Genomic DNA, 17,514 nt, shown 5'->3' with positions numbered 1-17,514 from the left:
CAGCTATGCTTCTCAGCTTTTAGTGACGGCGTCGATCCTTGGCGTTCCTTGGCTTGTAGACGTGTCGCTCCGATCTCGGCCTCTGTCTTCCCACGGTGTCCTTCCTCTGGCTCCCTGTCTTGTGTTTCTTCTCCTCTTTGGTGAGGACATTGCTCAGATTGGATTGGCCTCCCCTCCTAGTCTGCAGTATCAACAGTTGCCATGGAGTTGACTCCAGCTCCGACTCCTGGTGACCCCATGTGTGCCGAGTAGAACTGTGTTCCGTAGAGTTTTCAATGGCTGTGACCTTTTGGAAGCAGATCACCGGGCTCGTCTTCCAAGGTGCCTCTGGGTGGGTTCGAATCACCAAACTTTTGGTTAGCCATTGAGCGCTTCACCATTTGTGCCACTCAGGGCACTGATAAGATCTATAAAGACCCTATTTCTAAACAAGGTTATGTTCTCAGATACAGGGTTTGGGACTTCCACATGTCTTTTGGGGAGACAAATTCAATCCGCGGCACTTGTGAATGGGAGCTGAGGATCAAACCTGCCCCCTCCCCAACGCCCCCATTACTTTAACCCTGAGGAGCCTCGGGGCTATTGCTTGTGATGGAGATGATGGAGATAATGCCACCCTCGCTGCCATGGGGTCCTGACCTGTGTCACTGTGAGTAGAACCCTTCCCTTGGCTGGACTATGGCACAGGCAACCTCTGGTCACAGGCTGGGCTTACACACGCTTTGGAGTAGCCTTCTCGACCTCGCTACCCCCCATTCCATGGTGTTCCTGCCTCTTAGGGGTCTTATCCAAGTCTCTCGTGGAGGCTCTGGAGATGGCAGACCGCCCCAGCAGCCCCTCCAATGAGCTGATGCCCTTCTGTTCCTCTGGCCCTGTCCAGCCTCATGGGCCTCCTTTCCCGCCTTGAGCTCACCAAGATTTGCTCGGCTGCAGTCACTGCTTGGACTGTCCCCCTCCTCTAGGGCTCCTGAGAGTGTCCCTCCTGACTCTCCAGGTGGACCACAGGTCCCTATGCTCCTCTGTCTTGCCCTCTTGCTGGCTCATTCCTTGCCATCACCACTAGCTGCACTGGTTTTATTCTTGGGTCTCTTATTTTTATCTGTCTACCCTCTAAGAGAAAACCCTGGTGGCATAGTGGTTAAGAGCTACTATGTCTGCTAACCAAAAGGTCAGCAGTTTGAATCTATCAGGAGCTCCTCGGAAACTCTATGGGGCAGTTCTACTCTGTCCTACTGGGTAGCTATGAGTCAGAATCAACTTGACGGCAACGGGTTTTTACGGGTTTACCCTCCAAGATGGAAGACCTCATAAGGGAAGGGCTGAAGCCCAAGAGGGCCTGGCTTGGAGAAGGACTTCAACGGGTCTCGGGTGGGTGGGTAAGCTGTGCCTGTGTCTGTCTGGAAGGGGGAACCAGTGGTGTGAGAAACAGGACCACAGAAGATGGATAATGGGAGACAGTTATTTGGCACAGAGAAAACGGAGGGGAGCCCTGTTGGTGACTGCACAGTAGGGATGGGGCAGGTGTGCCTTCTGGTTCTGAGCTTGTTCTGGGCTGGACACCTGGGGAGTGTGGAGCCTGATGGTGAGGGCCTGGGCCAGGTCCCTGAGCCCCCTCACTGTCCTCATCTGGCACACAGGGACTTCAGGTGTGACCATACAATTGGTGAGGCGGCACAGGCTGGGTGTGCGGTAAGGACTCACATACTCATTCAGTGTGGGTCTGACCTCGCCCTGGCTTTGACCGTGGCCTTCGCTATATGTACAGTGTTTGTTGAGTGACTGAGTGGCCGACTCTGGGGATGCTTTGAGGAGGACTGACTGTGTCCTCTGTGCTGTCACCTTGTGCTAATTTTCGGGGAATGAATGGACAAGTACATACATGTTTGCGTATGTTTATGACTTCATCTCCTCTTCCTACCCCTGAAGACCACCCCCATGCAGACAGCCAGAACCGTAAGTTCTGTGGCCAGAGAGCCCCACTGGACACACTGGGTCACACTGGACACACTGGGTCACATGAGAGTGAAAGGACCATATCTACCCCCCGGGAATGAAGTTTTCGGGGAGGAGTAGGGCCTCCGAGGACCAGGATGGCTGGTCAGCGGGGGCGGGGGTGGAACGGACTCCTCAGCCCTCCCCTGTGTGTGTCCTCCAAGCACCAGCTGCCAGCCAGGCGTGTGTCCCTAGCATGTGCCTCACGGATGCTCCCGGAGCCCCAAAACAGTGCCCTGGAGCTGGGGTGCATCTGGGGCAAGCCCACAGAACACCAGGTGGGCCAGGGGTCTCAGCAAGAGGAGAGGCGGCAGGGAGGCAGGCGGTTAGCACTATGGACCAGCCCTGTGCCCCAGGATGGCCAGCCTCTGGGAGGAGGATGACAAATGTCAGGGTTTCCCAGGACCTGGGCCCCCAGCCAGCCCTTACTCCAAGGCGTCTACTGTCGTGGTTATTAGTTGTTATCGCGTCAATTCCGACTCACGGCAACCCCATGTGCGCAGAGTAGAACTGCTTCATAGGGTTTCCAAGGCTGTGACCCTTCAGAGCAGATCACCAGGCCTGTCTCCACTCTAGGTGGGGTAGAATCTCCAACCTTTCGGCTGATAGTCAAGCGCTTAACCTTTGGCGCCTGAATATTCATTTCGGCCCTGCCTTGAGAGCAGAAATCCTCACTGAGGACAAGCGTGTTCCTGATCCATCATTCAGCCATGTGAAGAAGTTGGAGGGGTGCTTCTGGGGGTCCCATGGGTGAAATTTATCCTCGTGATGACAGGGTCCCCCCTCTGTCTACCTGCCTCCCCTCGGGGGGACAAGGATTGGGACTTTGAATCTCAGCACAGGAGGGGACCGCACAAATGACGTCATTATCACCCACACAGCACTGTCCCTTCCCCTCACCTGTCTGCCCCCGTCCCCTGTAAGGTTAGTCAGGGCTGATGACCACCCCTTGTTTAAAATTGCACAGCAATAGGGAGCTTGAGGCCACCGTCCTGATCCCAGGCCCAGCCCCCCTTTCATCCCAGCTCCCCTTCATTCCAGTTGTTTCCTACCCCGTATCCAAGCACCCCTGGGACCCAGAGGCTCCAGCTCTCAGAGCCGGAAGGCCTTCCAGGTCTCCTAAGGTCACCTCAGCCCGAGGGCTCAGGCATCTCTTAGCAGTAGGAGCCTAGGATGAAGCTGTCTATAGAGTCCCAACAGTCCAGGCTCAGGGCCAGCAGCTCTGGGAGGGGCCCATTGGAGGCTGTGCCCCAGAAGCTGCCTCTGAGCAACCCCAGGGAGTGCACACAGCCTCTGCAGAGGGCAGAGTGGGCACGGAGCCAAGGCAACCCCCTTGCCCTACAGACGAAGAGCCTGAGACCTGGGAGGTGAGGCCGGCAAGAGAGAGCTGGGCCTGGCCTCAGGCCCTGGACTTGAGGCCTTGGACTGCCCGGCTGCCAGGACCCACCGGCAGCCACAGACCTGCCACGCACGCCCAGAGCTGACGTAGGACCAACCGACTCAACTTGCGTAAAGACAAGAGCAGCCCAGCCATCAGAGCGTGCTTGGGCCTCCCGTGGATCCCAGTTCAGCGGCTGCCAGCGACATCCCTTGAAGCCAGCATAGCTCACAGCCTCGGAAAGCCGGTGCCCTGGAGAAAGGCTGCTGGCAGCCACCACAGCCCACAGTCCCCAGGGCCCACCAGGCACACTCTGCCCTGGGGTCCCAGTCTGTGCTCAGGGGGCAGAAGAGAGGCCAGGCTTGGTGGGGGCTAGAAATGGAAAGATGGGCTGGAGTACCCCCTGAGAAGGGCCACAGCCCCATATGTCTCTGTTTGTCCATTTCTTCTCAAACAACTTCCCAGGAAACAGACAGTGGATGCTTCCAACCGTGGGATGATGGCTGCACCCACACTCACCCTGCACTCTGGAGAAGCCAGGTGTGCACTCTTGGTGGCTGGCATGGAATTCTTTGGATGGGGGTGGAAGGGGTAGGGGTGTGGAGAGGAGGGGTGCAAATGCCTCCTGGTGTCCGGGGCTCCATGGGAGGTGGGAAGCGAGGGTGTGGGCCCTGATGGAGGAAAGGCCCGTGAACTGAGCTGCGCTCCCCTGGGTGAATCCCATCCCTGCTGGTTCTCCCTGAGCCATGCTATGGGGTGGACCCCCGCCTGGGCACAGTGGGGAGGGGCCTGGGAACCCCCACAGCCTATCTGGCTTGGATTCAGCAGCTGGGAGACCCTGGGCTCCTAATGTCATCTCTTAATACCTAGATTTCCTCATTTGTAAAGTGGGGCTATAACGGCTCTGTCCCAGGGGCTGCAGTAGCATTCAGGAGGACGAGGACGAGGACGAGGACGCAGAGTAGTGCTGGCATACAGGTAAAAGAAAAGAAATTTTTTTTGTATAAATGCCGTTGTTGTCACATGGGCCTCCAAGCTTCCACCGAGCCAGCCTCCTGGGCTTGCTGGACATAGATGGCTTGGCCAAGGGGACTGTGGGGCCCGGAGCCCTGCCCAAACTTCCACCTTAAGGTGTAAAAAGCCAGCTGCAGCTGCAGCCAGAGCCCTCCCGCCGCCCTCACCGCCCTGGTGACAAATACTAATGTCTAAATCAGCAGCCCACCCCGCCGGCTGCCCACGGGGGCCGCTCATGTTCTCTGCTGAAATGTCACCTGTTCCTATCTAACGATTTGCATAATGCAAAGCTTCTCACTCGTAAAATACAGATTAAGAGGGGAAGCAAGAGTCATTCTGGAACCAGGGAGCCATTTCAAAAGGGAAGAGAGCTCGAGGAGGGAGGGAGGCAGTGCGGAGTCAGGCTGGGCCCTTAACCCTGTGCCTGCCGCCGCGCAGGCCAGTGCTGTGGAGATGGCCACAGCTGACCTGAGCCTCGGCCACTACACACTGGGTGGGCCCTCCTGCTGGGGCCTGTCCTCATGGCAGCTGGGGAGGGCAGCATGGGTGGGGGTACAGAGGTCCAGGCCCGCCTGAAGCCACAGGGCTGGGGACAGAGGCTGTGTCCTGCCCAGCCCGCTCCTCGGCCTGCCAGGGAGGGCCCCATGTCTGCCTCTGGCAGCCCTGAGGCTTGTGAGGAAACAAGGGTGCAACCACACGCAGAGGAGAGGGGAGGAAGAAGGCCGGGGCACCCTGGTTCTCTGGGGGTCTTGGTGCTGCTGTCCTTCTCCTCTCACCAGGCTCTGGCTGGAACTGGAGAGCAAAGAGGACACCTGGCTCCCAGGTGTTTCATGGTGAGCCCAAACACAAGCTGTCACTAAGGGGCTCCTCAGCTCCCCAACTCCAGCTCAGTTTGTGATCTCGGTTAGAGCAAATGCTGAAGGAATATTGGGGGCTCTGCTGCCGGCTGGGGGATGGGCCTGCGGGGGCAGGAGGGTGGGGGGAGTGGTGGTAGACTGCAGAGAGAGCCAGGCTGAGAGCGGATGTCCTGGAGGGCTGGAGGGGGACTGGGCTTCTGGGGGAGGCCAAGCTCAGCAGATCTGACCTCTCGGGCAGAAAGCGCAGGTCTTCACTGCTGTGGTGGAGGAAGAAGCAGCACCCCTCTTCAAGTGCTTCCTGTTCCCTGGGAAATGTTCCATGACGCAAGTTGGACCCAGCACATGACTCTTCTGCCCCAAATTCTGCAGGCAAGCAGAGCAAACCCTTCTTGCTCCAAGGCCAGCCTCCGGCTACCCCTCCCAGCCCTGGGGGCCCTGCTCTTCTCCCTCATTTCCTTTCTCCCTCTCTCCCTCCACCCTGTCTGCAAATTCCTCCCTAGAGAGCCCTCACCCCACCCCACTTGGAACTGCTGGTCTTCGCAGTGGAGGCTGAGCTCAGGCAAGGCTGTGGAGGAAAGTGGCCACATGGGCTGCCAGCTGGCAGACCAAACCCGTGGTGGATGTAGGGGGCACTGTGAGGGCAAGGACTTGGTGCAGAGAGACGGCAGGGTCAGCGGGGAGACATCAAGAACAGCAAGGCCACAGGGGCAAGAACCGTATGCCCCCAGGAACAGGAGGGGAGGCGGAATCCAAGGCCAAAGCTGGGTCCTGAAACTGGAGATTCCCTCATGGAAGCAAGTGTGAGCAGGCATGGGGTGCGTTGCTGGGGGAATCATAGCTGAGCCTTTCCTCAAGGAGTTTTTCCAGGCATCACAAGGGAGGGACTGACTTACTCAAGGATCTACACTGAAGGGAGAGGACCAAAGACCCAGTCCATTCACTCTGGCCTAATGCCCCACGCAGAGCCTTGTCCTCTGCCCTGAGGCTTCTGGCTCTGCAGATCCTCGCTGATCATGACCACGGTAGAGCTGGATTTACTTCGTCTCAACCACCCTTCTACCCATCGAGTCACCCATTTATTCCCCTCACTTCTAAACCAGGAAAGTGAGTGGGTCGTGTGGCCTCATTCTGGAATTTTACTTCACCATCATCGTCATCAACATAGTCAACATCATCATCTTCTTCATCAACATCATTAGCAGCAGCAGCAGCATCATTATCATTGTCAATGTCAACATCAGCAGCAAGAGTGGCAGCAGCAGCACCAACAACATCATCATCATCGTCAACATCATCATTTCACTATTGACATCAGCATCACCACCACCATCATCAATGTCAACATCAGCATCACCACCACCATCATCAGTGTCAACATCAGAATCACCACCACCATCATCAATGTCAACGTCAGCATCACCACCACCATCATCGATGTCAACGTCAGCATCACCACCACCATCATCAATGTCAACATCAGCATCACCACCACCATCATCAATGTCAGCGTCAGAATCACCACCATCATCAATGTCAATGTCAGCAGCACCACCACCATCAGCACCACCATCATCAATGTCAACGTCAGCATCAGCACCACCATCATCAATGTCAACGGCAGCATCACCACCACCATCATCAATGTCAACGTCAGCATCAGCACCACCATCATCAATGTCAACATCAGCATCACCACCACCATCAATGTCAACGTCAGCATCAGCACCACCATCAACAATGTCAATGTCAGCATCACCACCACCATCATCAATGTCAACGTCAGCATCACCACCACCATCATCAATGTCAGCGTCAGAATCACCACCATCATCAATGTCAACGTCAGCAGCACCACCACCATCAGCACCACCATCATCAATGTCAACGTCAGCATCAGCACCACCATCATCAATGTCAACGTCAGCATCACCACCACCATCATCAATGTCAACGTCAGCATCACCACCACCATCATCAATGTCAACGTCAGCAGCACCACCACCATCATCAATGTCAACGTCAGCATCACCACCACCATCATCAATGTCAACGTCAGCATCAGCACCACCATCATCAATGTCAACGTCAGCATCACCACCACCATCAGCACCACCATCATCAATGTCAACGTCAGCATCACCACCACCATCATCAATGTCAACGTCAGCATCACCACCACCATCATCAATGTCAGCGTCAGAATCACCACCATCATCAGTGTCAACGTCAGCAGCACCACCACCATCAGCACCACCATCATCAATGTCAACGTCAGCATCAGCACCACCATCATCAATGTCAACGTCAGCATCACCACCACCATCATCAATGTCAACGTCAGCATCACCACCACCATCATCAATGTCAACGTCAGCAGCACCACCACCATCATCAATGTCAACGTCAGCATCACCACCACCATCATCAATGTCAACGTCAGCATCAGCACCACCATCATCAATGTCAACGTCAGCATCACCACCACCATCATCAATGTCAACGTCAGCATCACCACCAGCATCATCAATGTCAATGTCAGCATCACCACCACCATCATCAATGTCAACGTCAGCATCAGCACCACCATCATCAATGTCAACGTCAGCATCACCACCACCATCAGCACCACCATCATCAATGTCAACGTCAGCATCACCACCACCATCATCAATGTCAACGTCAGCATCACCACCAGCATCATCAATGTCAACGTCAGCATCACCACCACCATCATCAATGTCAACGTCAGCATCAGCACCACCATCATCAATGTCAACGGCAGCATCACCACCACCATCAGCACCACCATCATCAATGTCAACGTCAGCATCACCACCACCATCATCAATGTCAACGTCAGCATCACCACCACCATCATCAATGTCAACGTCAGCATCACCACCACCATCATCAATGTCAACGTCAGCATCACCACCAGTATCATCACCACCAGCAACAGCACCACCATCAACATCATCATTATCAGCAGCAGCAGCAGCAACAGCAGCATGAGTATCATCATCATCACCAGCAGCATCACTGTTACTGAACATTCGCTTTGTACTAGGCATGACGCTTGGAGCCATGTTTATATCACCTCATATAATCCTCACAGCCCTGAGATTGGTGTTCTTATTATTCCCATTTTAGAGTCAGAGAAATTGAGGCAAGGAAGGGTTAAGCTGGGGTTTAGACTCAGGCAGTCTAGGCAGCGACATGTCCCTATGTGGGGAAGAAGGCACTTATGTAAAATTGGGGGCTGAAGCCCCTGCAGTGAGCTGGGCCCATTGTCCTCATCCTAAGCTTTCACCTGTCCAGGAATAGGGGAGGGGAACAGAACCTTGCAGGGACAGGTAGTCAGTGAACCAACCAGTGAGTTAGCTTGCACTCCCCTGAGCACATCTTCTCAATCCCTGAAGTCAAATTAAAGGCACTACCCTGTTCTCATGGATTGCAGTACAGGCAGCAGCCCAGCCACCAGGGTCACTGTTGCTGGGAGATCCCAGTCCAGAACCACCTCCCCAGTCCAGCTCTTGCCTGCATCAGAACTGGAAAAGTGGAGGACTGAAAAGTGGAGGTGCCACCTGGGAGCCAGCAGGCCAGCATGGGCACAAAGATGGACTTTCCTCTGCTTACTTAGTAATGTTGGTGAGCCTCTGCATGTGTGCCTTCTCTGCAGGTGCTCCTCCTCTGCAGAAGTATCTCCCCTGCAGGTGTGCCTCCTCTGCAGGTGTGCCTCCCCTGCAGGTGTGCCTCCCCTGTAAGTGTGCGTGTGCAGGTGCTCCCCCTCTGGCATTAATAATAGTCCTTTATGCATCTGCTGAGCCCTGCCCCATGCTCGGCTCCAAGACAGATTCCTCACAGGCTCCTCCGAGGGACAGGGAGCCCCCGAGCTGCTGTCTTTTGCTTGGGGTCACACAACCAGGAAGAGCAGGGTCTGGGCCAACGCCACGTTCTGATCCGTGCACCTTCCCATCACAGTTCACGGCTCTTACTACAGTGGCTGTTCCAGCCTTTCAACAGAGGCTGAAGAGGTGGGGGTTTCTACCCTGAGTTTGCAAAAGAGGGCTGAGAACCCCCAGGGTTTGTGTGGAGGTGAGGACACAGCCCAGGGGCTAGAAAGCCACCCACATGCCTGGCTGTGGCCAGCCCCTGCCTGCCCAGCCTTCTCCCAGTGCGTGAATGAGTGTGACCAGCCGTGAAGGGGCAGGTTCTCAAGTACTCATTGACTGCTCTCCAACCATCCATCCACCCATCCATCCATCCATCCAGGCACACACTCACCCACCCACCCACCCATCCATCCGTCCGTCCGTCTGTCCGTCCGTCCATCCACCCACCCATCCATGCACCTACAAACCATCCATCTCTCCACTCATTCAGCATTCGGTGAGCACCTTCTTCTTTTTTTTTTTTTTTTCAATTGTACTTCAGATGAAGTTTTACAGAATAAACTAGTTTCTCATCAAACAGTTAGTACACACATTATTCTGTGACGTTGGTTAACAACCCCACGACATGTCAACAGTCTCCCTTCTCAACCCTGGGTTCTCTATTACCAGGTTCCCTGTTCCCTCCTGCCTTCCAGTCCCTGCCCAGGGCTGGTGCGCCCCTTTAGTCTTGTTTTGTTCCATGGTCCTGTTCAGTCTTTGGCTGAAGGATGAACCTCAGGGGGGACTTCGTTACTGAGCTGAAAGGGTGTCCGGGGGCCATACTCTCAGAGTTTCTCCGGTCTCTGTCAGGCCAGCAAGTCTGGTCTTTCTTTTTGAGTTAGAATTTTGTTCTACATTTTGTTCCAGTTCTGTCCAGGACCCTGTATTGTGATTCCCATCAGAGCAGTCAGTGGTGGTAGATGTGGGCACCATCCTGTTGTACTGGACTCAGTCTGGTGGAGGCCGTGGTAGATGTGGTCCATTAGTTCCTTGGACTAATCTTTCCCTTGTATCTTTAGTTTTCTTCATTCTTCCTTGCTCCTGAAGGGGCGAGACCAGTGGAGTATCCTAGATGTCTGCTCCCAGGCTTTTAAGACCCCAGACACTACTCACCAAAGTAGAAGAAATGTAGAACGTATTCTTTATAAATTATGTTGTGCCAGTTGAGCTAGATATTTCTGTGGGCACCTTCTGTGTGTGGAACTTGGTGTCAGAGACAGCCAGCAATGTCAGAGGCTCAGGTCTTGCTGCAGACAGCAGGTGTCCTGAGGGCCCCGTGAGGCCCTGAGAACCGAGGCTGGCCCCCATATGGGATCCAGGGAGTGAGGCCATGGTCCTCAAGGACTGGGGAGGCTTTGGAAAGGGCCTGGTCCAACAGTTAGCCCAGCTAACTGGGGGGGTCACCAACTGTGGGACAGTATTGAGCTGGGATAGGGAGAGGCCAGGGCTGGAGGTGGCCTGGTTGGCTGAGGGACCAAGGGGCAGGTGAGGAGTCTCTGAGGAGCCCCTGTCTCCCCACTGGCTGCATCTGCAGCTCCCTGTGCCCTGCCCTTCCCTCTTCCCTCCTCAACATCCTCATCAGCCAGCTTTCTCCGTCTCCCTCATCACTTCCTCCTCCTCTCCCACCTCTTCAGCAGACCCAGTCCATGCTCTCCTCTCCTGTGTCCACACACTGGTGGGCTCTACCATCTCACCCTACCTGCCATGGCTCTGCCCAAGCCCTCCTTACCTCTCACCTGGATTTCAGGGTCCCCCTGCCTCAGGCTCTTCTCACCCCAGTGCCAGAAGATCCTGTTAAATGTCATGGGATTCATCTCTCCTCTGCTCCAAGCCCCCACAAGTCCCAACTCACCCCAGCAGAAGCTGGGCCATCACCGTCCTCCCCAGACTGTCCTGAGTGGACTTGAGACCCATTCCTTCTTCCCCACTTGATCTTGCTTCCTGTCCCCGTGTCTTGGAGGGATGTTGGCACGTGGGGAGTGTTTGACAAATCCCTGTTGAGTGAAGGAAGGTGGGTCTTGCAGGAGGGGACACCGCAGGGCTGGGGCCGTTGGGACCATCCTGTCCTGGTGGATGCCCACTCCCTGGGCAGCTCAGTGATATCCAGGCTGGGGCTAGCCCTGGGGCACGAGTTTAACTCACCCCAACTTGCAGAGGTCCCAGGGTATCCAGAGCAGGGCTGGGCAGAGGTTCAAGGCAGAAGTGGCTTTGCCCAAGGTTGAGTCATACCCAGGCAGGCTCCTAGCCTTACCCCATCAAGCCAGGCAAGAGGGCGGTGCCAGCCCCAAGGTGAGCCCGGAAGCTGAGTCCGCTGGGAAGGACCTGGCCAGTGTCCTGCGCTGGGTGGCGATACCTCGCAGCTGCTGATAAAGCCAGCTAATGGCTTTTCGCTAATGAGAAAAGCTGGCTGATTATGACAAATCGCTCAGAGCAGCAGGCTAAGCGGTGACACGCTTGGCTCCTGCCTGGAGGGGCAGCCACCCCCCAGATTCAGGGCCAGGAGGGGTGTCCCCAACTCTACGCTGCCTGGGTAGGTCTCAAGGGCGGGTGGGTACAGGCAGAATGGAGGAGCACCCACAATGGCAGAGGCCCGGAGACCTCTCTAGAGGACATTGTGCCCTGCCTGGAGGCACCCCTGACATCCCCCACCCCGTGTCACCCCAGCCCCCAGCCCCTGCTTCTGCCGCCTGCCATCCCTGGCCCCTGCACTTCTCCCAGCATCACCTGTTGTCCCCTGGCCCCTTGTCCTGTGTCCCACCCACCCGAGGCCACTTCTGCCTGCCCTCTGGCTTACATATCCTCAGCCTCCCCCCTGGGTGTGCACAGGTCTGTGCTGCAACTAGCTGGGGATGAGAGGAACCTGGGGGGACTCTGGCCTGCCTGAAAGGGAGTAGCTCCACAGACTAGCCTTCAGGGGTGGTGAGATGAGCCAAGCCCAGGGCAGAGCTCAGCCTGAGGCCCGACTTGGGGTGGGGGTAGACCTGGGAGTGGACTGGGGCCCCTCCAGAATCCAGAAAAGCAGGGATCAGGTGAGGTATCATGTGCTGGGTGTTAGGTGAGAAGCCACCCAGGAGCCTCTTTGGGGTCTGGGGCACCCTAGGACCACCCCTGTGGAGAAGACCAAAGGGATCAGGTAGAAGAGCTGTCTTGGCTAGGGCAGAGGTGAGGCACTCTGACAGCCCTACTTCCACTTGGCTGGTGGCACCTGATCTGTGCCTCAGTTTCCTAAGGGCACCTGGGGGGAGGGCCCCATTTCCACACCTCCCACAGCCCAAGAGGGCTCCTGGCCGGGAACAGACCTAGCCTACAGTCCTGCTCGGTTCTGAGCCTGGGAACCTCTTGGAAGCAGCTCGGGGCAGTGTTAACTTAGCTGGTGGGGAACGGCAAACTTAACAGCAAAGACACAAGGAGGGGGCCCCCACACAACAACCCCTCCACTCTCTACCCACCCATTGCCGTCGACTCATAGCAACCCTATAGGACAGAGTAGAACTGCCCCACGGGGTTTCCAAAGAGGGCCTGGTGGATTTGAAGTGGCGAACTTTTGGTTAGCAGCCAAATTCTTAACCACTACGCCACCAGGGTTTCTCCTCCCCTCTCTAGGGTTCTGCTTTTGACATGAAACCCTCCACACTAGGAGCAGGGGCAGACTTCTGTCCGTCCTTCTGTATGTACAGAGCGTCTGCTGTGTGCCAGGCTCTGCTCTAAGAACTGGTATCGAGCACAGGTCCCCTGCCCACATGCCCCCCTTCCCGCCACACCGGGGCCCCAGTCCCTCCTCCACCCTGTCTGAACCCCCAACAGCCGCCTCCTCGCAGACTCCATCCTACCCATCTGCTGTAGACAGGCCAGGCTCTGTCCCTCACACCAGTGGCTCATCAGGCCTGCCTGAACCCCCAATAGCAGCCAGCTCCAGGTCATCAACATGGGCTATTGAACCATGGACCCACCTCCGCCCGGTCCCGTGCAGCCCTCAACACCTGTGCTTCCCTTTTCTGACACCCCTCAGTCCAGCTTCTGGGCCTTTGGCTCTCCTAGGTCACACGGCCCCTGCCCCCAGCAGTCCTCCACCCTCAGGGTGCTGCCGCTCTTGTCTGTGGACATCAGGGATGTAGGGGGCAGCGAGGCCTCGCCTGCTTCTCCTGTTGGGGTGTTATTTAAAGGCATCAAGGGCCCACTCCTTGAAGAAAGGCATAATGGGGTTTCTTATGCAGAATGACCATCTTAGCTGACGCACGCGGTTTCATCTTTTACCAGCAATTACAGCGGCCGGCGCCCCTCGCTGTGGCTGCTCCCTGGCCAGGTGGGTTGCTGGCCGCATTGTCTTCCGAGTTGCCTCCCGCCAAGGGCCTGGGGTCTCCCTATCGTCCCGGACCAGCAGCCTTCCTCTCTACTGCACCCCGTCCCCCTGATGGATGAAGCATGGAAATTAGTTCCAGAGTTTAACTGATAACCAGGAGAGCACGGCTACATTCGGTTATGGCAGCCCTAATTGATGAGCTCATTAAGTCCATTATTAGAGAAATTGATTTCAAATAGGCACTTAAAGCGGCCCAGCCAGGGAGGCAGGTGGGGAGGGAGCAGGGAAGGCCGAGAAAGTCTCGAAAATACATAATGAGGCAAGTAATTTTATAGGTTTGTTTAATGAAAAGCCTCAACAGCGTTCCCCCGGCCTTGTGGGTTTTAAACACTCGTTTTATGTACTAATAAAGCTCTGGGGGTGGCATCCGTTCCAGGGACTCAGCCCTGATCTGCTGCGACTGCCCCTAATTAATTAATTAACCCTGGCGAGGGATCAACGTGTTGGTCACGAAGAATCGGCACTCCAGAGGCTGCCTTGCCTTGGCAGAGGGTGGGAAGGCCTGCCAGGGGTCCGGCATCCCATCTTCAGCCAACTGGGCCCTGCCCTGCCCTGTAGGGAGCTCTGGGCACCCGACCTGCTGGCGTCACTGTCATAGGGATGCAGCTGCTGCTGCCATGGTGGCCTGGGGGGCAGCTGCAGGATGGCCCAGATTTGGGATTCCTGTGGGAACCGCCTCACTGTGGGTCACCCAGCCCTGCATACATCCAAATAGGTGCCGACATGCAGACTCACACAGACACAAAGCCATTTACCCGTGTGGACGCACACAGGCGCTGACAGAGACACACAGGTACGTGGATCCCACATATAGACACACAGACACACAGGTACACAGATCTCACATGTAGACATACACAGACACACAGGTACATGGATCCCACATGTAGACACACACAGACACACAGACACATGGATCTCACATGTAGACATGCACAGACACACAAGTGCCTAGATCCCACATGTAGACACGTACAGACACACAGGTATGTGAACCTCACATGTAGATGCACACGCACAGGAACATGGATCCCACATGTAGACACACATGGACTACACACATTTGGTCACACTGACACAGTTGCACAGATACATGGACCTGGCACGTAGACACACAGACATGAATGTACACGTGGTCACCTGGAACATGCATGGGTTCAGGGCTCTGCTCTCCTGGGGCTCCTCCACAAACCTGAAGCTGGTCTGTCTCCGCCTCTTTTATCTGCTTCCCTCCTAAGTCTGGAGTGCCCGGGCTCCATCCTTGACCCTTTCCACTCCCCTGATCTCACTCAGTCTTATGGCTTCAAGTGCCACATGTGCTGACAGCCCCGCATTTATACCTGCCAGGTCCCAGGCCTGTGTGTCTAAGGGCCCCTTCACATCTCCACTCAGATGTCTGCAATGGTGGCCCCCAAAGGGCATGTCCACATCTAGCCCCTGGAACCCGTGAGTGCAACCTTATATGGAAAAGGGGTCTTTGTGGATGTGATTAAATGAAGGATCTGAGGCTGAGGAGATCATCCTGGAGTACCTGGGTGGGACCTAAATCCAAGGACGAGTTTCCTTATAAGAGACACAAAGGAGAAGGCCAGGAGAGTAGGAGGCGGAGATTAGAGTGACCACAAGCCAAGGAATGCCCGGGGCCATCAGAAGCTGGAAGAGACGAGGAAGGATCCTTCCCCAGAGCCTTCAGAGAGAGCTTGGTCCTGTTGACACCTTAATTTTAGACTTCTGGCCTCCAGACCTGTGAGAGAGTAAATGTCTGTTGTGGTAGTCTGTTACGGCAGCCCTGGACAGCCAACCCAACGCCCACGGGGTTCCTCCCAACGCTCGTGTCCCCAACTGTCTTCTTTACAAGTGCTTCTGTGACAGAAATACCACACGTGGGGGGCTTTCACAAACAGATTTATTTTCTCACAGTGTAGAAATCTAGAAGTCCAAATTCAGAGTGCCAGCTCTAGGAGAAGGCTTTCTGTCTCTGTTGGCTCTGGAGGAAGGTCCTTGTCTCTTTGAGGTCTGCTCCAGGGCGATCTTCATGTGGCTTGGTATCTCTCTTCCCCCATCGTGCTGGCTTGTTTAATCTCTCTTATATTTCAAAAGAGATTGACTAGAGACCCACCCTACACTAATCCTGCCTCATTAACATACAACAAAGACAACCCATTCCCAAATGGGATTGTAACCATAGTCATAGAGGTTAGGATCTACAAAACATATTTTGGGGGGGGGGGTCGCAATTCAATCCATAACACAAACTAAACTAGATTTCCCACCCCACCCCGATCTGCTCCTCCCAGCTTCACTGCCTCAATGAGGCTGCCCCAGTGTTTCAACAGTGCAGTCTGCGCTATGTATCACCCTTAATGCTGTGCTTTCTCTCATGCCCACCTACGTTCTGCCAACTACTCCCATTGGCTGAACCATCAAAAAGCACCAAACCAGCCATTCCTCACAATCCCCCTGCCACTGCCCAAGCCTGAGCCACCCTCATTGTCCACCTCAGTCATTGTAGGAGCCCAGGACTGGCCCTCCCACATCTGTCCTTGCCTCCCTAGACTCCACTCAGTGGCCAGAACACAAGCCATGTCACATCACTCCCGGTTGTCCTAGAGTAGAGCCCCACATGACCTGGCTTCCAGGTCTGACCTGGATGCCCATGGCTCTCCCCGCACTCGCTCCTCTCCTCCCATGCTGGCCTTGTGCTTGCCTCCAACACACTAGGCACGCTCCCTATTCAGAGCCTTTGCCCCTGCTGTTCCTTCTGCCTGGAACATGTTTCCCCAGGAAAACCCATGGCTCTACCCTCACTTCATCCAAGCCTGAAAACTCTTTGGTTTGTCAAACAGCAGCAGCAGTCACTTTGAGGACTAAGATGTGCCTGACCCAAGCCATGGTATCTTCAATCGCCTCAAATGCATGCGAAAGCTGGACATAAATAAGGAAGACCAAAGAAGAATTGATGCCTTTGAATCATGCTGTTTGCGGATATATTGAATATACCATGAACTGCCAGAAGAGTGAACAAATTTATCTTGGGAGAAGTACAGCCAGAATGCTCCTTAGAAGCCAGGATGGCGAAGACTTTGTCTCACATACTTTGGATGTGTTATCAGGAGGGACCAGTCCCTGGAGAAGGACATTATGCTTGGTAAAGTAGAGGGTCAGCAAAAAAGAGAAAGACCCTCAGTGAGATGGATTGACACAGTAGCTGCAACAATGGGCTCAAACATAGCAACGATTGTGAGGATGGCACAGGACCTAGAGGTGTTTTTTTCTGTTGTATATAGGGTTGCTGTAAGTTGGAACTGACTCAATGACACAACAACAACAAGACCCTCCTTTATCTTGCTTTATTTTTCTCTATACTGTTTACCTTTATCTGACATGTTAAGTATGTATTTTATGTGCTGTTTGTCTCCTCCCATCCCCACTAGAATGTAAGCCCCACAAGGACACAGATTTTTGTCTGTTTTTCTTTTCCAGTGATATATCCCAAGTCCCTAGAACAGTGCCTGGCACATAGTAGGCACTCAAAGAGGTTCAATGAATGAAAAAATACATTTAAATTTATGTAATTTATACAGTGGGGTGTCAGGAAACACTGCCTATAGTAATGAAACACAAAAGTAGAGTTTTTCAATTTTTTTTTATTGCGCTTTAAGTGAAAGTTTACAAATCAAGTCAGTCTCTCATACAAAAATTTATAGACACCTTGCTACATACTCCTAATTACTCTCCCCCTAACGAGAGAGCACACTCCTTCCCTCCACTCTCTCTTTTCGCGTCCATTTGTCCAGCTTCTGATCTCCTTCACCCTCCCATCTCCCCTGCAGACAGGAGATGCCAGTATAGTCTCATGCGTCTACTTGGTCCAAGAAGCTCACTCTTCACCAGTATCATTTTCTATCCCATAGTCCAGTCCAATCTCTGTCTTTAGAGTTGGCTTTGGGAATGGTTCCTGTCTTGGGCCAACAGAAGGTC

Source organism: Elephas maximus, chromosome 5 (assembly GCF_024166365.1).
Source record: "Elephas maximus indicus isolate mEleMax1 chromosome 5, mEleMax1 primary haplotype, whole genome shotgun sequence".
NCBI classification, from domain to species: Eukaryota; Metazoa; Chordata; class Mammalia; order Proboscidea; family Elephantidae; genus Elephas; species Elephas maximus.
The sequence above is the reverse complement of the archived record's forward strand: the minus strand, read 5'-3'. Positions refer to the sequence as shown.